The following is a 24,218-nucleotide window of genomic DNA, read 5'->3' as shown; positions in this document are numbered from 1 at the left end:
ACAAATTATTTTAAGATTTGTGTGGAATCAGAAAAGACCCCGAATAGCCAGGAGAATTTTAAAAAGGAAAACCATATCTGGGGGCATCACAATGCCAGATTTCAGGTTGTACTACAAAGCTGTGGTCATCAAGACAGTGTGGAACTGGCACAAATACAGACACATAGATCAGTGGAACAGAATAGAGAATCCAGAAGTGGACCCTGAACTTTATGGTCAACTAATATTCGATAAAGGAGGAAAGACTATCCATTGGAAGAAAGACAGTCTCTTCAATAAATGGTGCTGGGAAAATTGGACATCCACATGCAGAAGAATGAAACTAGACCACTCTCTTTCACCATACACAGAGATAAACTCAAAATGGATGAAAGATCTAAATGTGAGACAAGATTCCATCAAAATCCTAGAGAAGAACACAGGCAACACCCTTTTTGAACTCGGCCACAGTAACTTCTTGCAAGATACATCCACGAAGGCAAAAGAAACAAAAGCAAAAATGAACTATTGGGACTTCATCAAGATAAGAAGCTTTTGCACAGCAAAGGATACAGTCAACAAAACTCTACCATCCTATTTCATAGTCTACATGTGAACTTACATGACAGTGAAGCTATTTCATGCAAGGTAAGTCCACTCATAGTCAGCAAGGCAGGGGAGCAGCACTGAAAGCCCAGAAGCAGGGCATTGGCTGGCTTTGACGATTTCATCAACATTTGTACAAATAGCAGCTTCCCCAGACATGAACACTCAGAAAATAAGTGTGACAGGATGGAGCAAGGGATGGAGCACACAGTTCATTTTGTAGTATGCAGCCCCTGGACCTGAGCCGGATAACATGGATGTCTAAATGCACAGTGTAGTTGGCAATAGATTGTTATCATTTGCTATTGGTTTTATTTCCTCTGTAGATGCTCTCACCCCACCTTGTTGAGGCCTGTTTTTGGGTTTTGTGACTCTCTTCCTGGCTGCATTGGAGAGCCTTTCTGAACATGGCCTCCTGCATCTAGCCAGGGATTGAATGTTCGCACCCTTGAGTCTTCAGGGAGCCCTCCCAGGAGCCATCAAGCCCTTTCTGTCCTCAATCGACATCTGAATCCTGTGTTCACCGTACCTGTCTCTGAGCTGCTTTATCTCAGGCAGGATTATACTGTTAGTTTAGGAGGGATAAGAAAAATAGAAATATAGGCTATACAATGGAAAATGTTCATTCTGATGCCAGTTTATTATATCCCAAACTCTACCTGAAGGAGCTCATTCTGCATCAGGTAAGCTCATCAAAGCGATTACAGAAGATCACAGATTTAACTGCAGTGGAACACCTTAACTGAGTTGTTAGAGACCTACAAATAGAAATGCATTACTTGAAACCCTCTGAAATTCAGCTAATTCTAAATTTAGCAAAATCATGCAGTCCCCAATACATGCGGGATACATTATTCTACATAACCCTGCCACTTTGTCATTCAGGGGTTTCAGAGGGGCAGTAAATCCTGTGAAGAGGAGCACAGTCCAAGAATCTGGGGTTAGACTCACCTGAGAATGTGCACAAGGACACATTAGAAACCCTCTACAATTTAAGGGGTAGGTTCACATCACTGTGGGGGGAAACATGACACCTACAAACCAAGAGATATATGCAAATACAATTACAAAGTACCACGTGGACACAAAGTCTGAAGTCTGGAATATTACATAATAAGATCCATAGTTTTTCAAATAAGTAAATATGAACATACAAAGGCAGTCACATGTCTGATCACAACAGTTTCACAGAATGATCCCCAGCTGAGTATATACTGAGATGACATGTATATAGGGGTCTCTCTCTATTGAATAAAACATCCTAGACCTGATCCTGCATCCAGGAGTGAAGCCCTAGCCCCAGGAACAATAGGTGACCAATTCATTGATCAGGACAAAACAACTCACCATGGAGTCTGTGCTCAGCTGGGTTTTCCTTGACACTATTTTTAAATATATATTTATTTATTTTCTCTTTGAGTCAATTTGCCAACATAAAGCATATAACCCAGTATTCATCACATGAACAGAAGAATGGGCATTTTTAAGAACTGACAGAAAAGCTATCATAAAATATATGTTAAATCTTTTTTAAAATGTCTCTATGATTTTGATATTTTTATCTAATTTTGTTAGAAAGAGAGAAATTATACCTCAAAAGGTCAAAAACATTTGGATATAGGGTAATAGGATTGAATATGTTTGATTTACACATTTTATCCCCAACTGGGAGCAGATATTAATTAACCAAAATCATCATGACCCACTGTGGTAACATGTGGGTTGAAATTGAAACCACACCAGCCTTTCCTAATTCACCCATGCCCACACCTCACTTTCATTCTGTCCAGACACCCATCATCCCATGACATCCCTGTTTGAGGACTTCCTGCACTAATGGAAAAGGCCTGTTATTACAGGGTGCTGCTGGATACTCAGAAAGCATGAACAAGTGTCTACTGATATTCATCTGAAGCTACTATTCCTCTACAGGGAATAGGTCAGAGCTCAACGATTTATGTTAACTCTGTGCTGTTCCCCTGATTTCACCACCTGACACAAAAAATGGATTCCTTTTTCTAATTAAATATTTTTAATTTAATGTCTAGTTCTATATACTATGAATCTCTCAACTTCCCCTGGAGCTTTCCTACAATCCAGCAATTGAACTACTGGGATTTACTACAAAGATACAAATACAGTGAAAGACCACAACACCTGCACCCCGATGTTTATAGCAACAAAGTCCAGAGTAGCCAAACTGTAGAAGAAGCCTCGGTGTCCATCGAAAGATGGATAAGGAAGATGTGGTCTATATATACAATGGAATATTACTCAGCCATTAAAAATCAAGAACTCTGGGAAAAGAACAAGGGGTAGTGGATGGGGAGGTCGGCAGGTGTTGAGGTGACTGGGTGACGGGCAATGAGGGGTCACTTGACGGGATGAGCACTGGGTGTTATACTATATGTTGGCAAAGCAAACTCCAATAAAAAATAATTAAGAAATAAAATAAAATTTAAAAAACAAATGAACCTTCAGATAATTAAGAATAATCCTAACCAAAGAGGAAAGTACCTATACTCTAAAAAAAAAATTCTAAAGTATGTATGAAAGACATTAAAGAAAGAAGAAATGTATGGAAAAAAGTCTATTCTCATGGATTGGAAAAATAAATATTCATATGATGTTTATGCCACCAACAGCAATCTATGCATTCAATATGAACCCTATCAAAACACCACCACCATTTTTCTAGGGAATGGAACAAGCCTAAAATTTGTAAATAAACAGAAAAGATTCTGAGTAAGCAAAAGAATGTTCAAACAAAAAACAAATCAAGGCAGCCCGGGTGGCTCAGCGTTTTAGCACTGCCTTTTGTCCAGAGCATGATCCTGCAGACAGGGGACGAGTCCCATATCAGGCTCCCTACATGGTCCCTGCTGCTCCCTCTACCTGTGTCTCTGCCATTCTGTTTCTCTGTGTCTCTTATGAGTTAATAAATAAAAACTAAAAAAAAGCAAAAGCCATACAATTCCGGATTTCAAAGATGTGATAATCAAAACAGTAAAATAGTGGCAGTAAAACACGCACATGGTCAATGGAATAGAATAAAGAACCCATAAATGGACACAAAGCTCTATGGACAACTTATCCTCTACAAAGTACAAAAGACTATCAACTGGAAAAGAGACAATCTCTTCAACAAGTGGTGTTGGAAACATTGGACAGCTGCAAGTAGAAGAATGAACCTGGGCCATTCTTACACTCCACACAAACATAAACTCAGAGTAGATGAAAGACCTAAATGTGAGGCAAGAAACCATCAAAATCAAGGAGATTTGTGACCTCAGCCACAAACAGGTTCTTGGTACTCGAATCTCCAAAGGGAAGGGAAACAAAAGTAAAAATGAACTCTATGGACTACACCAAGGAAGGAGCTGTCTTACAGCTGTGGAAACACTCAACATAATTAAAAGGCAACCTAACAAATTGGAAAGATAGGGATGCCTGTGTAGCTTCAGCATCTGTCTTTGGCACAGGGAGTCCTAGAGCTCTAGGATTGAGACCAGCATCAGGCTCCTTGTGGGGAGCCCACTTCTCCCTCTGCCCATCTCTGCATCTCTCTCTCTGTCTCTCATGAATGAACAAATAACATCTTCCAAAAGAATGAAAACAATGGGAGAAGAGATTTGCAAATCTATCTCCAGATTATGGCAGGTTTCCAAAATCGAAAAATAAATTGCCAAACTAAACAACCACAAAGTGAAATGGGCGGAAGACATGAAGAGACACCCTGTCCTGATTGAGTTGTCGACTCTCACTTTATATTAGGTAGGTCATCCACATGTAAAATGAAATTTATTGTCTCCTCTAGGTCTGCCTTATATCAACTGCATGATTAGAACAGGCAATGCATCCTGAAGACAAGAGGAAAATACTTTCTGCCCCAGACTGGAGGACCTGCCAGAAAACGTAGCAAGAAAACTACTTAAAAAAAAAAAAAGAAAACTTGGTAACCTGGAAAGAAAATAAAGAGTTTTTCTATGACAATATCTTAATAGAGTCAACGAGTAAAAACCTTACATAAAAACTGGAAGAAATAACTCATGAGCTCAGAAAAAAATCAGTATATAAAATCAGCAAATAAAATAAAGATATATTCCTACAAAATAACAACAAATTACATATACAAAATAACAAAATAATCCGATTTACACTGGCACGAAAAATAAATATTTAGGATTAAATTTTACTAATAAATTGAAATTTCTCCAGAAAATGACCTATATTGATGCGTGTCTTTGGAAATACATGCAGAAACTCAAAAAGAACTGTGCTTAGAACTTCATATAGTCAGAAGGCTATCTACACAAATTGCTATAGAATTGTGGTGCCACACTTGTGCTGGCTTTTAAATACATGAATGTAAGTCTGGAGCTGGTTATATAGTTGGAGGATATGCAAATAAGGACCTCCCTCCACTGATTAAACCAGCCCAGTCCTGACCCTGTGGCCGGGAGAGCAGTCCCAGCCTCAGGATCCCCAGGTGACCCTATTCAGTGATCAGGACACAACGCAGACAAACCACCATGGAGTCTGTGCTTGGTTGGGTTTTCCTTGTCGCTATTTTAAAAGATAATTCATAGAGAACCAAAGACATTGAGTCTGTGAGTGGAGATATGTGAGAGAAACTGGGGATGTGGGACAGTTTCCTGACCAGGATGTCTTGTTTCTGCAGGTGTCCAGGGTGAAGTGCAGCTGGTGGAGTCTGGGGGAGACCTGGTGAAGCATGGGGGGTCCCTGAGACTCTCCTGTGTGACCTCTGGTTTCACTTTCAGTATCAATGAAATGAACTGGGTCCGCCAGGCTCCAGGGAAGGGGCTGCAGTGGGTCGCAGCTATTAGCAGTAGTGGAAGTAGCACATACTACGCAGACGCTGTGAAGGGCCGATTCACCATCTCCAGAGACAACGCCAAGAACACGCTGTATCTACAGATGAACAGCCTGAGAGCCGAGGACACGGCTGTGTATTACTGTGCAGACACAGTGAGGGGACCTCATTGTGAGCCCAGACACAAACCTCCCTGCAGAAGGAGATCAGGACCACCAAGGGGTGCGCACTCCTCACCACTTCTATCTTGAAGTCCCAGGAGCAGGTGCAGAGGCTGGTTCTGGGCAGGTTTCTTGTCAGGGTCTGGGCTTCCTCTCCAAGGAGAAGTTTCCCCCAGGGAGCCCCTCTGAACACTTGATCATGTGTTTACCTATTCAGTCTCTTTCTAAGAGACTTAGAATTCAACCATAGCACCTGCACTTACTTGTACTTAACTTTTCCTGACCCGAAATATTAATCAATTACAAATAACTCCATTCACATCATCTGAACCTTTTCATGAGTCGTAGTGGCACTCACTGTGGATCACAGGACCCCAAGGTAACATGCTGTCTTGCACATCTCGGTATAGAGGAATCCCCAATCAACACAAGAGAAAAGAAACATAATACAATAATGTGAATAAAAGCCTGGGAGGGAGAGAGATTCCCAGCATGACATGGTAGGGAAGTGGACTCAGAGGTCATTCACACACACACACAATAATGAGAGTATAACCTTTCATCACCTTCACCTGCATGTCTGACGAGAGCCAGGCCAGCCTCTCATCATGTCACAATGCCTGTATGGTGCCAGGGAATGACACTGGCTCTGGGTGTGTGTTGTGGGCCAGTGGTGGGGATGGCGTTCTGCTCCAAGAAGAGCTTGTGTGGAGTCAGTGTCCCAACTTCATCAAAAGAGGGAACTCCTGGGTTATTGTTTGATTTCTTTCCTTTGTGTGGAGGAGAAGAATGAGGAGGGAATTTCAGGGAGCTCTCAGTTAATAAAGACTGGATATGGTGTGAGGAATTTCACTAAACCAGGGTAAACCTGGAAGGACAAAAGAGAAACATGGTCATTCTCAGTAGACAAGTGTCTGAATCATATGGAAAGGAGATGAATAATATATGGAAGCAGCACGAAACTTTAAATAATAATACAAATAGGCCAAGATCCTACCCAGGTCTCAGATGGAAGCTGTCCTCTTCCCAAGGAACCATCTGGTTCTGAAGGTCATCTGTACTTGGTGTGCTCAGCGACCAGAAGCTTCTACTGGACCATGAGGATACTCAGGGTGAGGAGCTGGATTGAAGGACCTTCGACCTTCAGGGTAAAACTCATGGATCCTTCAGGTGCTTATGTCAGCTAACTGGTTGTGACCTTTACCATCCCTGTGGTGAAACCTAATGTCCATGTGATGGGAGGAGGAGGTGGAGCCTTAAGGTCCAATTAGTTTAGGAGATGCAGCCTTATGATGGGATCAGGGCACTTATACACCAGGACTGGGAAAGCTCTTTGCACCCTGGCCCGTTTTGAAGTGCCTGGGAAAGGATGGGGTAGGATATGGGTGCTCTCCAGACACCACAGCTTCCTGCACCTAGACCTTAGACAACCCAGACACCAGATCTGTGAGAATGAGTGTCTGTTGTTTGATCTGTCCAGCTCATGTATGATGTTCCAACAGGGGACATGGGCTTAAGTAATTTTTTTCTTTAATTAATTTGAATTTACCAACATGCACTATACCCTCAGTGTTCATCACATCACGTAAACTCAACCCCCATCACCCAGTTACACCATTCCCCTCCTCCTCCCTTCCAGTGACCCTCATTTTTTCCCCAGTGTTAAGTGTCTTTCATGATTTGTCTTCCTCTCTAGTCTTACCCCACTAAGTTTCACTCCTTCCCTTATGGTCTCTTTCAAAATCAATGAGACCATATCATTGCCTTTCTGTGATTGATTTATTTTTCTCACAATAATGACTCCAGTTCCATGCATGTTGACAGAAATATTATTTCATGTTATTCATTATGTCTGACGGCTATGTAATATCCCATTGTATATATAAAGCACATCTTTTTTTGTATATTGTTTATTGGAGTGCGATTTGCCAACATATAGCATAATACCCAGTGCTCATCCCATCAAGTGCCCCCCTCAGTGCCTGTCACCCAGTCAGCCCCATCACACGCCCACTTCCCCATCCACTACCCCTTGTTTTTTTCCCAGAATTAGGAGTCTCTCAACTTCTGTCACCATCTCTGATATTTCCACTCATTTTCTTTCCATTCTCCTATGATCCCTTTCACTGTTTTTATATTCCCCAAGAATGAGACCATATAATGTTTTTCCTTCTCCAATTGACTTATTTCACTCAGCATAATATCCTCCAGTTCCATCCACGTCAAAGCAATTGGTGGGTATTCGTCATTTCTAATGGCTGAGAAACATCCCATTGTATACATAGACCACAGCTTCTTTATCCATTCATCTGTCAATAGACACTGAGGCTCCTTCCACTGTTTGGCTGTTGTGGACTTTGCTGCTTTGAACATTGATATGCAAGTGTCCCTTCATTTCAATAAATCTGTGTCTTTGTGGTAAATAGCCTGTAGTGCAGTGGCTGGCTCCTGGGGTGGCTCTATTCTCACGTTTTCAGGACATTCCATTCTGTTTTCTGTACCGGCTCAACAAGCCTAATTCCCACCAGGAATGAAAGAGGGTTCCACTTTCTCAATATCCTCCCTTATATTTGTTGTTTCTGGACTTTTTACTTTATCCATTCTGAGTTGTATAAGTGGTATCTTAGTGTGGTTTTCATTTGTATTTCCCTGATGACAAGTCATGTGGATCATTTTTTGTCCTCTGCCTGTTGGCCATTTGTCGGTCTTCTTTGGAGAAAAGCCTTTTCATGTATTCTCCCCATTTCTTGACTGGATTGATTGTTATGTTGGGTGCTGAATTTGTTAATGAAATATCTTGTCCTATTCTGTAGGCTGCCTTTTGTTTTGTCACCTGTTGTATTGTTGTACAGATTCTATCTTGATAAAGTCATAACAGTTTATTTTTCCCTTTGTTTCCTATGCCTTTTGAGAGGAGCCTTGTTAGGAGTCACTGAAACTGAGGACAAAAAGATGCTACCTGAATTCACCTCTAGGATTTGGATGAATTCCTGTCTCAGATTTCAGTATTTCATTATTTTGAGATTATCTTTGTGCTTTGTGTAGCAGAATGGTCCACTTTCATTCTTATGCAGGTGGCTGTCCAATTTTTTTCAGATCCATTTGTTGATGTGTCTTTCTTTGATTAGATATTTTTTTTCTTGCTTTTTGAGGAGTAGTTGTCCATAGAGCTGAGGGTCCCTTTCTGCGCTCTCTGCTCTGTTCAATTGAATTGATATATGTGTTGTTTTTGCCAGTTCCACGCTATCTTGATGATAAAAGCTTTATAATAGAGCTTGTCTGAAAACCTTGTTATGCCCTCCAGCTGTAGTTTTGTTTCTGTTGTTGTTGTTGTTGTTTTGTCTGTTGTTGTTTTTTTTTTTTCCAAAATGATTCTACCTGTTTGGCAACTTAGGATAGAAATTGAAGAAGACACAAAGAGATGGAAAACATTCTGTGCTTACAGATTAGAACAACGAATATTGTCAGGGCACCTGTGTTGCTCAGAGGTTGAGTGTCTGCAATTGGCTGTGGTTGTGATCCTGGGGTCCTGAGATGGTGTCCTGCATCAGGCTTTTGGAAGGGAGCCTGTTTCTCCCTCTGCCTCTGTAACTCTCCTGAATAAATAAATAAATCTTTAAAATAAAAACAAAATTATTTTGGATCCCTGGGTGGCTCAGCGGTTTGGCGCCTCCCTTTGACCCAGGGTGCCATCTTGGCATCCCAGGATTGTGTCCCACGTCGGGCTCCGGGCATGGTCCTCCTTCTCACTCAGACTGTGTCTCTGCCTCTCTCTCTCTCTCTCTCTATCATTAATGAATAAATAAAATCTTTAAAAAAAACAAAAATAAATCCTGTGAAAATCTCTGGTTGCCCAGAACCTTCTATATATTCAAAGCAATCCTTGTGAAAGCATTCTGGACAGTTTTCAGAGTATGAACATATAATCCTAAGATTTTTATGGCACACATAGAGACATTCGGGACACATGGATGCATTGTCATGACTCTGCTGTATTTGTTGTGAGAAGTATCATGTAACCACCCTCATCCAGTGAAGGGTGCATTTCTCAACTGGAACTAGGACTAGTCTTTTGCAAACCATAGGTATCTGTCAAAAAGTCACTGTGGACACACTAAACAGGAGAACAATGATACAAGAGAGTCAGAGATACTCAGACACTTTGGAACTTCAGTTTAGGATGTTCTGTTATAACGTTTCCAGATGAGGATGTGATGACACAGTGGGATTTGTGTCTCACCATCACCTTACAGGGTTGTGTTGTACTGATGGCCTTTAGGTGTGTCCCTTGTCACTGGATGAACATTTGGTGTCCCGTGTCCTCGTTTCAACCCACCTGCATCTGTGACTCTCCCTTTGGCCATGAGATCAGTTTCCTTTTAGGATTTCCTCAATGGAACCCCTCAAGGTTCCTACACGACTTATTTGGCCTTTATCATTTTATTTAAATGCAATCATTTTTGTCATGGAATTTGCAACAACCAGGTAACATGACCTGGTTATGTCAATATCTAACAGCTCTACCATCCTATTCCATAGTCTTCGTGTGAACTTATATGATAGTGAATCTATTTCAGGGAGGGTAAGTCCACTCATAATCAGCAAGGCAGGGGAGCAGCTCTGAATGCTCAAAAGCAGGGCACTGGTTGGTTCTGATGATTTCATCAACATTTATACAAATAGCAGCTGTCCCCAGACATGAACACTCAGAAAATAGATGTGAGATGATAGAGCAAGGGATGGAGCACACAGTTCCTCTTGCAGTGTGCAGCCCTGGACCTACTGGGCTTACATGGATGTCTAAATGCACAGTGCAATTGGCAATGGATTGTTATCATTTGCTGTTGGTGTTGTTTCCTCTATAGATGCTCACATCCCACCTTGTTGAAGCCTGTCTTGGGGTATTGTGACTCTTCCTGGTTGCATTGGAGAGCCGTTATGAACAGGGCCACCTACCTCTAGCCTGGGATTGAATGTTTGCACCCCGAAGTCTTCAGGGAGCCCTCATAGGAGAGCCATAAAGCCCTTTCTGTCCTCAGTTGACATCTGAATCATGTGTTCACCATACCTGTGTCTGGGCTGGTGTATCTCAGACACATGAATGGATCTCTAAACGACAATATAAAGGCTCTGCAGTGTGGACCTGGGCTCGTCCTCTGAGGGCTTGTCACGAATGAGGGTCTAGTTTCTGCCTGCTGGTTTCAGAATAGATGTCACAGGACCACACAGCGTTCAGTTTATGGAAACAAAGCACAACGCCTGCACTCAGACCCAATGTTCACACGTCTATAGGTTCCAGTCCTTCTTAACCATGCATCACATTGTGCCACTTTTTCTTCTTGGCACTCAGGGGGTCCTTAGATCCAGAAATTTCCCTATTTTTCAATTTGAGCACCATTATGCCAGGTCCGTCCCCCACAGGAGTAGAATTGTACAAGTTCATACAATCCTCTCTAGTCCTTAAAATTCTTGACAGTAGCTTCTGCAAGCAACCTCCCTCCTGCTGTCATCCCTACAATTGTATCTCCCCAATGTCAACACCGCACAGCTCCAGCACTCCAAAACCTGCTCAGTATTCTATTAGGAGTCCTTCTGTTGTTGCTTTTTCAACTCTGATCGATTTCATGGATGTTTGAAATGATTCAATAACCATCCAGCTGTTTCAGATATATGACAAACCCTGAGTCCCCTAAACCTTCTGACATGTTAACTTCTCTCTCCTATATTATCTTATACTAAAGATGGTGTGGTTAATTTTTTCTGATTTATATGTTGGAGGTGAACTTTGGACCCTGGTGTTTTGTTTCAGAGTATCGTAATCTTATTTTCACCCCTACTCTGATTCTGGATCCTAAGGACACATTTTTGTTTGTACAAGCCTACTGAGTATTGTACTAATATTATATTATGTTTCAGGAAGTAATTATAGACATATGTGGTCCATGAACATAAGGTCATCCAACAGGTGACATAAAGAGCAATGCACAACCTAGCAGTGAGACTGGGGATTCAAGGAGGGCAAAGATGTTCCCAAAGGACCAGAATTGCAGGAATATTATTGGCAGGACTCCAGGTCCCTGTGCAGGTGACACAGGTGCCATTTGGATGCTGGGCTCTGCTTGCAGTCTTCTTGATGCATATGATCCATTCAAAGATGGAAATGGGGGTACCTGGGTGCACAGCAGTTTTGTGCTGCCTTCAGCCCAGGGCCTGATCCTGGAGATCAGGGATCGAGTCCCACATCAGGCTCCGTGCATGGAGCCTACTTCTCACACTGCCTGTGTCTCTGCATCTCTCTCTGTGTGTGTCTCTCATGAATAAATAAAACATTAAAAAAACAAAGATGGAATGGGCTAGATTTGGAAACAGAACAAAAGTCCTGTATGCACCCCACAGGGTCAGGGGGACTGATCTAAGAAAACCAAAATTATGGTTGATCAGAGGCACAAATTGAAATTGGTTTGAAACGGAAAATTCCTGCTGCATTTGTTATCAAAAATACCTGATAAATCCATAGAAGAGGTTCATGGTAGATAGTTTTCTTCTCTTAGATGGAATATAGTATTTGAATGTAAAAAGAATTCATGAAAAACTTACAGTTGCAAAGCAGCACCATACTGTTAGTTTAGGAGGGATAAGAAAAATAGAAATATAGGGTATACAATGGAAAATGTTCGTTCTGACACAAGTTTATTATATCCCAATCTCTGCTTGAATGAGCTCATTCTGCATCAGGTAAGCTCATCAAAGTGATTTAGAAGATCACAGAGTTAACTGCAGTGGAACACAGTGACTGAGTTGTTAGAGACTTACAAATAGAACTGAATTACCTGAAACCCTCTGAAATTCAGCTAAATTCTAAATTTAGAATTGCAGGAATATTATAGGCAAGACTCCGTGTCTTTGTGAAGTGGACACAGGCGTCTTTTTGTCGGTTGGCTCTGCTGGCAGTCTTCCTGATGCATGTGATCCATTCAAAGTTGCAATGTGTTAGATTTGGAGGCAGAAGACAAGTCCTGCACATAGCCCTTAGGGTCAGGGGGAATGATCTGAGAAATTCAAAATTAAGTTTGATTAAAGGCATAGATTGAAAAGAATTGAAACTGAATTTTTCTGCCACATTTGTTATCAAAAATACCTTTTATAAAAGTACATCATTTTTTAATAATAAATTTATTTTTTATTGATGCTCAATTTGCCAACATACAGAATAACACACAGTGCTCATCCCACCAAGTGCTCCCCTCCGTGCCCATTACCCAGTCACCCCAGCACTCCGCCCACCTCCCCTTCCACTACCCCTTGTTCATTTCCCAGAGTTAGGTTTCTCTCATGTTGTGTCACCCTCACAGAAATTTTCACTCATCTTCTCTCCTTTCCCTTTATTCCCTTTCACTAATTTTTATATTCCTCAAATGAATGAGACCATATAATGTTTATCCATTTCCAATTGACGTTTTTAATCAGCATAGTACCCTCCAGGTCCATCCACATCAAAGCAAAATGTGGGTATTTGTCATTTCTAATGGCTGAGTAATATTCCATTGTATACATAGACCACATCTTCTTTGATACAATAATGTTTTTATTTATTTTATTTATTTTTTATAATACATTTATTTTTATTGGTGTTCAATTTGCCAACATACAGAATAACACCCAGTGCTCATCCCATCGAGTGCCCCCCTCACTGCCCGTCACCCATTCACCACCAGCCCCTGCCCCCCTCCCCTTCCACCACCTCTAGTTCATTTCCCAGAGTCAGGAGTCTTTATGTTCTGTCTCCCTTTCTGATATTTCCCACACATTTCTTCTCCCTTCCCTTATATTCCCTTTCACTATTATTTATATTCCCCAAATGAATGAGAACATATAATGTTTGTCCTCCGATTGACTTACTTCACTCAGCATAATACCCTCCAGTTCCATCCACGTTGATTTCTAGCAGCAATGTCCACGATAGCCAACTCTGGAAGGAGCCTCGATGTCCATCGAAAGATAAATGGATAAAGAAGATGCGGTTTATGTATACAATGGAATATTACTCAGCCATTAGAAATGACAAATACCTACCATTTGCTACAATAATATTTTTAAATAAAATAGTTTTGTTTTTTGTTACATTGAATTAGCCAACTTATACTACATACTTCTTTTCTGATGTTCAATAATCCATCAGGTGCTTATAACAGTACTGATGACATCATTTACCCTCTTTAATGCACATCATACAATGACCCAATAGACCCACTAACCTCCCCAGTATTATACCTCATTCTGTTTCCTATAGTTAATGGTTTCTCATGTTCTGTCCCCCTCTCTAATGATTACCAGGCTTGCCAGCATTAGCCAATGTTACTTTGAAAGGTTATGTATATTCCACGTTAGACAGAAATGATATGATAATTGTCCTCTGATTGACTTATTTTATTCAGCAAAATACCATCCAGTTCCATCAATGTCAATGTAAATGGTAGGTATTTGATATTTCTGATGGCAGAGTAATATCCCATTGTGTATACTACACATTATATTTATCCATTCTTCTGTGGTGGACATCATGTCTCCCTCCACAGTTTGGCTATTGTGTACTTTGCTGCTATGAACACTGGGGTTCCAGTGCCCTTTGCATCACTACATCTGTGTGCTTGGGGTAAATACCCAGTAATACAATTCCTGGAGCATATGCCATTCACGACAAAGGAAAGAACCAGAGGTAATACTCTCTGCCATAGATCTAATTAAGAAGGATAAAGTAAAAAATAAGAGCTCAAATACAGGATATTAATTTTAAAGTTACTAGTTGCATTTCAGGAAAGCTAAAACACACTACATTATAACTTAATGTAGAAATGAACCAATTCAGTTGTAAATTAAAAGCGATCAATGTGAGATAGAGTCTAAACTAGATGCTGTAACAGCCATGGTAAATGAGGTCGAATGGAGCATAGGTGACATCGAAGACAAGGTGATAGAAAGGAATGAAGGTGTGGAAAGTAGAGACACACAAATAATGGACCATGAAAGGCTTGAAAAATCACTAGTGCCATTAGTTCAAACTAAATTAAAATATTTAGGGCCCATGAAGGGAAGGAAGAGAGAGGACAGAATGTATATTTGAGAAAATCATAGCAAAGACTCTTTTTCTTTCCTTTTTAAAGATTTAATTTATGTATTCATGAGAGACATAGAGAGGCAAAGACAAAGGCAGAGAAAGGAGCAGGCTCCATGCAGGGAGCCTGATGAGGGACTTGATACTGTGTCTACAGGATCATACCCTGGGTCAAAGGCAGGTGCTGAACAGCTGAGCCACCCAGGAGTTCCAGCAGACTCTCTCTTTTTCAATAAAAAGACACATCCAGGTTGAAAGTGAGGGAGAAAACTCCCACTAATCATGTCAATGAACATCAAGAGGAAGGAAGAGGAGCAATGCTTATAGGAGCTGATCTAGAATTTAAAACAAAGCCTATAATAAAGGATGAATAAGGATACTATATCATAAAAATTGTTTATCCAACAGAAGATCTACCTTTTCAAAATATTCACACTGCTAACTTCGGAGAAGACAAGTGCACAAACCAATTAACCCTAAACTTAATGACACTCATGGCTACTATTACCTTTACAGTGGGGACTTCAATGTCCCCTGATATCAGTGAGAATCATCTAAGCAGAGGCTCAACAAGAAACAAGGGATTTGAGAGACATACTGGATCAGACATACTTCACAAATATATCAGGGCATTTTTCCCAAAGGAGAGTACACGTTCTTCTTTATTGTACATGGAAAATACTCCAGAATTGATCATACACATGGTCACAACTCATGTGTCAAGTGGTACAGAATGGTTGAATTCACTCCATGAATAGGTTCAGACCAATATGCTATGAAACAAGTCAAAACCAATAAAAACATGGAAGGCCCCTAAATGACAATGTGATACTACCTCACACCAGTGAGAATAGGGAAAATTAAGAAGATATGAAAGAACAAATGCTGAAGTGGATGTGGAGAAGGGGAACCCTCTTGCATTGTTGGTGGGAATGTGAACTGTTGCAATCACTCTGGAAAACTGTGTGGAGGTTCCTCAAATAGTTAAAAACAGAACTGTCTTACGACCCAGAAATTGCACTGCTGGGGATTTACCTGAAAGATATAGATGCCGTGAAATGCCAGGACACCTGGTCTCCCATACCTATAGCAGCAATGTCCAGAATAACCAAACTGTGGAAGGAGCCCTGGTGTTCATCGAAAGATAAATGGATAAGGAACATGTATTCTATATTTACAATGGCATATTACTCAGCCACCACAGCGGAGGAATACCGACCAATTGGTTCACCGTGAGTGGAACTGGAGGGTATTATGCTGAGTGATGTAGGTCAATTGGAGGACAAACATTATATGGTCTCATTCATTCAGGTAATATAAAAAATGGTGTAAAGAATTATAGAGGAAATGAGGGAAAATAAGTGGAAAAAATTAGAGAGGGTGACAAAATATGAGGGAATTCTAAATCTGGGAAACGAATAAGAGGTAGTGGGAAGAGAAGTGGATGGGGGCATGGGGTGACTGGGTGAAGGGCATTGAGGGGAACACTTGACCAGATGAGTCTGGGGTGCTATGCTATATGTTGGAAATCAACCTTCAATTAAAAAATATATAACAAATAAATAAACGTACATAAAAGGACATCTTATTGAAGAAGAAATGAATCAATGAAGAAATTAAAGAATTTAAGCAAAATTTCAATCAATGAACATTAAATCACAATCATACAATCCAGTATGTCTCTCAAAACCCTTGTTTCCTGGTAAAGCTCTGGGACACATCAAAAGCCATCCAAAAGGGAACAACAGAGCAACACAGGTCTTCTCCAGGACCTGATTAAAATGGGAGCATATCCAGTGCATTAGCAGAGTGAAGATTAGGGTAAAACATATTGCCAGGCTACTGCTCCCCATGTTTCCCCCCACTCCACCTGCATGGGCTCCCTGCTCAGTCATGGGCTGGTGAAGATGGATGGGTAGACATGTGGACACCTGTGTCTCAAATCTGTGCACATCAAGATATCCATGGACGAGTGTTAACAGAGTGTAAACATCGTGCACATACCTCTAGAACATGGACATGACGTCCCACAAAAAGGCTCACTGTTCCTCCTACACAGATTCAATACCCATGCTGCTGGACGTTATGTCCTATCGCATGAGGCAGGACACTGATGAGGATTGATAGCAAATCGAACTCCAATAAAAAGTATACATTAGTCAATTAATTAATTAAATTATCTTATAAATTAAAAAATAGCATATATTTTTATTTTTCACACCCTTTTTGAACTTGGCTGCAGCAACTTCTTGCATGATTCATCTATGAAGGCAAGAGAAACAAAAGCAAAATTGAATTATTGGGACTCCATCAAGATAAAAAGCTTCTGCACATCAAAAGAAACAGTCAACAAAATGAAAAGACAACCTACGGGATGGTAGCAGATAATTGCAAATGATCTATCAGATAAAAGGCTAGTATCCAAGATCTATAAAGAACTTATTAAACTCAACAGCAAAGAACAACATAATCCGAGTAGGCTCAGAAGGGTCAGTGAAACTGTAGAAAAAAAAGAAAAATAAACCTATGATTTCTATGAAAGAAATCTGCTCTGCAGCAAAAAGAAAATCAAGGACTGGATGCAATTTATAAGTGCACTAGAAATCATCAAGTGATGAGGAAAAACCGTAACCAAAGAGCAATGGGTGTATGGTCTAAACATTCCAGAAAACGTATGAAAGACAGTAAGGAATATACAAGTAGATAGAACATATTTATTCTCATATATTAGTAGAATGAATATTGATAAAATATCTATGCTACCAAAAGCAAGTGACACATTGAAAACCATCCATATTAAAATATTGACAAAATTTTTCAAAGAGCTAGAGAAAACAATCACATAATTTTTAGGGAACCACAAAGACCTCAAATAGCCAAAGCAATCCTGAAAAAGTAAAGCAAGGCTGTAGATATCCCGATTCTGGTTGTTGAGGTAAATTACAACGTTGTGATCATCAGGACACTATGGCACTGGCACAAATACAGAAGTATAGATAAATAGAAAAGTTTGAGATCCCAGAAATGGAACCTGAAGTCTGTGGTCATAAATCCTGACAAAACAGGAAAGCATATCCAATGGATAAAAAGAAAGTCTCTTCAACAAATGGCACTGAGAATATTGGAGACCCACATGCAGAAGAATGAAAGGGGACGCTTTTCTTACATCATTCACAACAATGGACTGAAAGCTGATGAAGTATCTCAATGAGTCGGAAAACCATCAGAATCCTCAGGAGAACATAGGCAGCACCTTTTCTACCTCAGCTGCAACCACTTCTAGACGTGTCTCCATGAGGCAAGGGAAAGAAATGAAAAATGAAGTATGGGGACTTCATCAAGAAAGAGCATTTTCACAGCAAAGGAATCAGTGTAATTAAAAGGCAGCCTACAGAATGGGAGAAGATATTTGGAAGTGTCTTATCAGATTAAAGGCTCGAATTCATATCTCAAATGAATATATCAAATAAAATGAATGTATCAAGCTCAACAGCCACCAGTATCTCCAATGAGAATTGGGCAGAAGTTGTGAGCAGACTTCCTGTCCTGTCCTGAAATCCCACATCACACCATATATTAGGGAACTCATCCTCATGCAAAACAAATTCACTTGCTCTCGTAGATTTGCCATATATTAAACAAAATATTAGAAGAAAATGTCTGACAGAAGAGAAGGAAAACATCAATGCCCCCAATTCAAACATTACCGTAGAAAGGAGGCAATAATAAAATAAAAGATTTTAAATTCATTCAACAGGAATAAAATAATTTGTTTACATATACATAGTCAACGAGGAAAATCATTCCAAAACAAAAAAAAAAAACCTTAAATGTAAGTAATGAACTCAGAGAAAATTCAGGATATCAAATCAAAATAGACTATAAAGTTAATTTCTACACACTAACAACAAATTTTTTGTATAAAATATACAAAACATTCCCCTTTACACTGGTATTAAAAAATATTTATGATCACACTTACTTAAGAAGAAAAAAATTCTCTTAAAAATGGACTATATTAATGAGAGACATTCAAAAGGCACAGAAATGCAAAGATAAATACGTTGATTGAAGTATATCATAAATCCACTGTGCCACCAAAAGAATGTGATCTACCATTGTGAAGTCATGCTTGTATATAGCTTGTAAAGAAATGAATCTAAGACTGGAGCTGACTACCTAGTCAGAGGACACACATATAAGGATGTCACTACACTGATTAAACCAGCCCAGCCCTGACCCTAAAGCTGGAGAGGAGCCCCAGGCCCTGGATCAAGAGTTGACACCATTCAGTGCTCATGACACAACACAGACAAACCACCATGGAGTCTGTGCTCAGCTGGGTTTTCCTTGTAGAAAGTAAATTACCTTTTATAAGGTAATTCATGGAGAACAAGGGAACTTGAGTCTGTGAGTGGAGCTGAGTGAGAGAAATAGGGGATGTGGGACAGTTTCCTGACGAGGATGTCTTGTGTCTACAGGTGTCCAGGGTGAGGTGCAGCTGGTGGAGTCTGGGGGATACCTGGTGAAGCCTGGAGTGTCCTGAGACTCTCCTCTGTGTCCTCTGGATTGACCTTCAGTATCTACTGCATGTGATGGGTCTGCCAGGCTCCAGGGAAGGGTCTGCAGTGAGTCGCATACAGTAACAGTGGTGGAAGTAGCACTAGGTACACAGACGCTGTGAAGGGCTGATTCACCACCTCCAGAGACAATGCCAAGAACACGCTGTATCTGCAGATGAACAGCCTGAGAGTGAGGACACAGCGGTGTATTACTGTGCAGGTGACAAAGTGAGGGGACCTCAGTGTGAGTCCAGACACAAACCTCCCTGTAGAAGGGGATCAGGACCACCAGGGGGTGCACACTCCTCACCACTTTTGTCTTGAATGCCCATGAGCAGGTGGAGATGGAGGTTCTGGGTAGGTTTCCTGTCTGGGTCTGGGCTTCCTCTCAGAAACAGTTTCCCCCAGGGAGTCTCTCTGAACATTTGATTGTGTGTTTACCTCTTCAATCTCTCTCCTGGAGACTTCGAATTTAACTATAGCACTTGCACTTACTTGTACTTAACTTTTCCTGACCTGAAATATTAATCAATTACAAATTACTCCATTCATGTCATCTGAACATTTTGATGAGTCGTACTGGCACTCCCTTTGGATCACAGGACCCCAAGATAACTGTTCTCTTGCACATCATGGTATTCAGTAATCTCCATTCAACATAAGTGAAAAGACACATTCTACAAAAATGTTAAAAATGGCCTGGGAGCGAGAAAAATTCCCAGCATGACATGGTAGGTAGGTGGACTCTGAGGTCACTCACACACACACACAATCATGAGAGAACAAGCTTTAAATACCTTCACCTTCATATCTGATGAGAGCCAGGCAAGCCTCTCATCACGTCATAAATGCCTGGATGGTGCCAGGGAGGCCACTAGCTTTGGGTGTGTGTTGTAGGTCAGTGGTGGGGACAGGATCCTGTTCCATGGGATTTGGAGAGGAGGTGGGGCCCTAGGGGTGCACTGAGGTCAGGAAGTGCAGCCTCATGATAGGTCCAGGGCCCTTATACACCAGGACTGGGAAATCTCCCTGTATTCGGGCCCCATGTGAGGTGATGGGGAAAGGACGGTCTAGGACCTGGGTGCTCTCCAGACACCAGATGTGTCTGCACCTGGACATCAGATGTCTCAGATTCCAGATCTGTGAGAATGAGTGTCTGTGGTTTGCTCAATCCAGTCCATGTACAATATTCCAGGACTTGGAACAGCCTAAAGTAATTTTTTCTTTGTTTAAATTGAATTTACTAATATTTACTACACATTCAGTGCTCATCACCTCACGTGCCCTCCTTAACTCCAATCACCCAGTTTCCCATTGCCCACCCCCTCCCTTCCAGCGACCCTCAGTGTTTTTTCCCCAGAGTTAAGGGTCTCTCATGATTTGTCTTCCTCTGTAATATTACCCCACTAATTTTCATTCCTTCCTTTATGGTCTCTTTCAATATTTCCTATATTACACATATGAATGACACCATATCATTGCCTTTCTGTGATTAATTTCTCTCAACATAATACCTCCAGGGCCACCTATGTTGAAGGAAATGTTATTTCATGTTATTCATCATTTCTGACAGCTGTGTAATATCCCATTGTATATATAAACCACATTTTGAGTATATTTTTTTATTGGAGTCCGTTTGCCAACATATAGACAGTACTCATTCTGACAATTACTCCCCTCAGATCCTGTCATCCAGGATCCCCAACCCCCCGACCATCTCCCCTTCCACTCTCATTGTTTTTTCCCCCATACTTAGGAGTTTCTCATGTACCGTCACTGTCTCTGATCATTCCAACTCATTCTATCTCCTTTCCCCTTTATTCCCTTGCACTATTTCTTATGTTCTTTTTATGAGTGAAATCATAAAATGTTTGTCCTTCTCTGAATCACTTACTTCACTCAGCGTAATATCCTTCACGTCCATTCACGTTGAAGCAAATGATGGGTATTCGTTGTTTCTAATGGCTGAGTAATGTCCCAGTGTATATATAGACCGTATCTCCATTATCCATTCATCTGTCGATGGACATTGAAGCTCCTTCCACCGTTTCTTTATCCACTTTTCTGTAGAGGGGCTTCATGATTCCTCCCATGGTTTGACTATTGTGGACGTTGCTGCTGTGAACATTGGGGTGCAGGGGTCCCTTCATTTCATTAAATTTTCATATTTGTGGTAAATACCCTGTAGTTTAGTGGCTGCATCATAGGGCGGCTCTATTCTCACTGTTTCAGGACATTCCTTTCTATTTTCTGGAGTGGCTGAACAAGCCTGCATTCCCACCAAAGGTGAAAGAGACAGTTCCACTTCCTCAATATCCTCGCTTATATTTATTGTTTCCTAGCCTTGTTACTTTATCCATTCTGAGTTGTATAAGTGGGATCTTAGTGTGGTTTTCATTTGTATTTCCCTGATGACAAGTCATGTGGATCATTTTTCTCATCTACCTGTTGGCTATGTGTAGGTCTTCTTTGGAGAAATGGCTGTTTGTGCCTTCTCTCCATTTCTTCACTGGATTGTTTGTTTTGTTGGGTGCTGATGTTGTTAAGGAAATATCTTTTCCTATTCTGTATGTTGCCTTTCATTTCGTCGCTTGTTGCACTGTTGTACAGATTCTACCATGATGAAGTCCTAATAGTTGGCTTTCCCTATGTTTCCCTGTTGTTTCCTATGCCTTTTGAAAGGTGCCGTGGTAGCAGTCACTGCAGCTGAGGACAAAAAGTTGCTACCTGAATTCTCCTCTATGATTTTGAAGCTTTTGTGTCTCAGATTTTGGTACTTCATCCATTTTGAGATTATGTTTGTGTTTGGTGTAGCTGAATGGTCCACATTCATTCTTATGCAGGTGGCTGTCCAATTTTTTTCAGATCCATTTATTGATGAGGCATTTTTTCATTAAATATTTTTTCTTGCTTCTTGAAGAGTAGTTGCCCATAGAGTTGAGGGTCCATTTCTGCGTTCTCTGCTCTTTTCCATTGATCCATGTGTTGTTTTTGCCACACAGAAGGAGAATAATGATACAAGAGAGTCAGAGATACTCAGACACTTTGGATCTTCAGTATAAGGATGTTCTTTTAGAACGTTTCCAGAAGATGAGAATGTGATGACCCAGTGGGATTTGTGTCTCTCCATCACCTTACAGGGTTGTGTTGTAGTGATGGTTGTGACATATGTACCTTGTCACTTGCGAACATGTGGTGCCCTGTGTCCTCATTTCAAAACCACCTGCATCAGTGACTCTTCATCTGGGCATGAGTTCAGATTCCCTTTAGGATTTCCTCAATGAAACCCCTCAAGGGACCTACATGACTTATTTACTCTTTATCACTGTATTTAAATGCAATCATTTTTGTCATGGGATATGCAAAAACCAGGTAACATGGCCTGGTCATGTCAATATCTAACAGCCCTACCATCCTAATCCGTAGTCTACATGTGAACTTACATGACGGTGAAGCTGTTTCAGGGAAGGTTAGTCCACTCATGGTCAGCAAGGCAGTGGAGCAGCTCCAAATGCCCAGAAGCAAGGCAGTAGTTGGTTTTGCCAATTTCACTAATATTTATACAGATACCAGCTGTCTCCAAACACGCACACTCAGAACATAATGTGAGAGGATGGAGCAAGGGATGGAGCACACATTTCCTCTGACAGTATGCAGACCTGGACCTGAGATGGGCTTGGATGAATCTGTAAATTCACAGTGCAGTTGGCAATGGATTGTTATCATTTGCTATTGGTTTAGTTTCCTCTTTAGATGCTCACACCCTATCTTGTTGAGGCCTGTTTTGGGGATTTTATGACTCTCTTCCTGGCTGCATCAGAGAGCTGTTCTGAACATGGCCTCCTACCTCTATCCTGGAATTGAATGTTTGCACTTCCAGTCTTCAGGGAGCCCTCACAGGAGAGCCATCAAGCCCTTTCTGTCCTCAGTTTACACCTGAACCCATGTTGACCCTGCTTGTGTCTAAGCTGGTTTATCTCTGGCACATGAATGAGTCTCTAAACGTCAATAAGAGGGATTCCTGTCGTGTGGACCTGGGATGGTCCTCCGAGCAAGGGTCTCATGGTCTCTTACTTTCTGCTTGCTGGTGTCAGGTAGAAGTCACAGGACCAAACAGGGTTCAGTTTATGGAAACACAAATCACAACGCCTGCACTCAGACATAATGTTTACCCATCTCCAGAATCCTGTTCTTCTTAATCATCCATCAGATGGTGCCACTTTTTCTTTGCAGGACTCAGGGGGACCACAGATCCTGGAAATTTCCCCACTTTGCCACTTGAGCACCATCATGCCAGGTTCGCTCCATGCAGGACCAGAATTCTTTTTTTTTTAATTGGTGTTCAATCTGCCAACATACAGAATAACACCCAGTGCTCATCCCACCAACGCCCACATCCGTGCCCATCACCCAGTCATCCCCACCCCACCCACCTCCTTTTCTACCACCACTTGTTCGTTTCCCAGAGTTAGGAGTCTCTCATGCTCTCTCTCCCTTTCTGATATTTCCCACTCATTTTTTCTCCCTTCCCCTTTATTCCCTTTCACTATTTTTATATTCCCCAAATGAATGAGACCATATAATGTTTGTCCTTCTCCGATTGACTTATTTCACTCAGCATAGTACCCTCCAGTTCCATTCACATCGAAGCAATTGGTGGGTATTTGTCGTTTCTAATGGCTGAGTAATATTCCATTGTATACATAGACATCTTCTTTATCCATTCATCTTTCGATGGACACTGAGACACCTTCCACAGTTTGGGTATTGTGGACATTGCTGCTATAAATTCGGGGTTCAGTGCAGGATCAGAATTCTAAAGGTTCACATGTTCCTCTCTTGTCCTTAAAATCCTTGACAGTAGCTTCTGCAAGCAACCTCATTCTTACTGTCGTTCCAATAGTTGACTCTCCCCTAAGTCAACACTCCACAGCTCCAACACTCCAAAACCTGCTCAGTATTAT

The 24,218-nt window shown here is 41.1% G+C and overlaps 1 pseudogene across 1 annotated transcript in view; it reads left to right on the top strand.

Moving 5' to 3' along the window:
- Nucleotides 1–24,218, top strand: part of LOC144319972 (immunoglobulin heavy variable 3-23 pseudogene) — a 110,291-nt pseudogene that overhangs the window by 71,225 nt on the left and 14,848 nt on the right. The window contains exon 2 of the transcript XR_013385588.1: nucleotides 5,267–5,590. The product of XR_013385588.1 is annotated as an immunoglobulin heavy variable 3-23 pseudogene (transcript). The remainder of the gene's footprint in view (nucleotides 1–5,266; nucleotides 5,591–24,218) is intronic.

The sequence above is a fragment of the Canis aureus genome, chromosome 9 (genome assembly GCF_053574225.1).
Source record: "Canis aureus isolate CA01 chromosome 9, VMU_Caureus_v.1.0, whole genome shotgun sequence".
In the NCBI taxonomy this organism is placed as follows: domain Eukaryota; kingdom Metazoa; phylum Chordata; class Mammalia; order Carnivora; family Canidae; genus Canis; species Canis aureus.
This window is presented reverse-complemented; position numbering and strand designations above follow the sequence as displayed.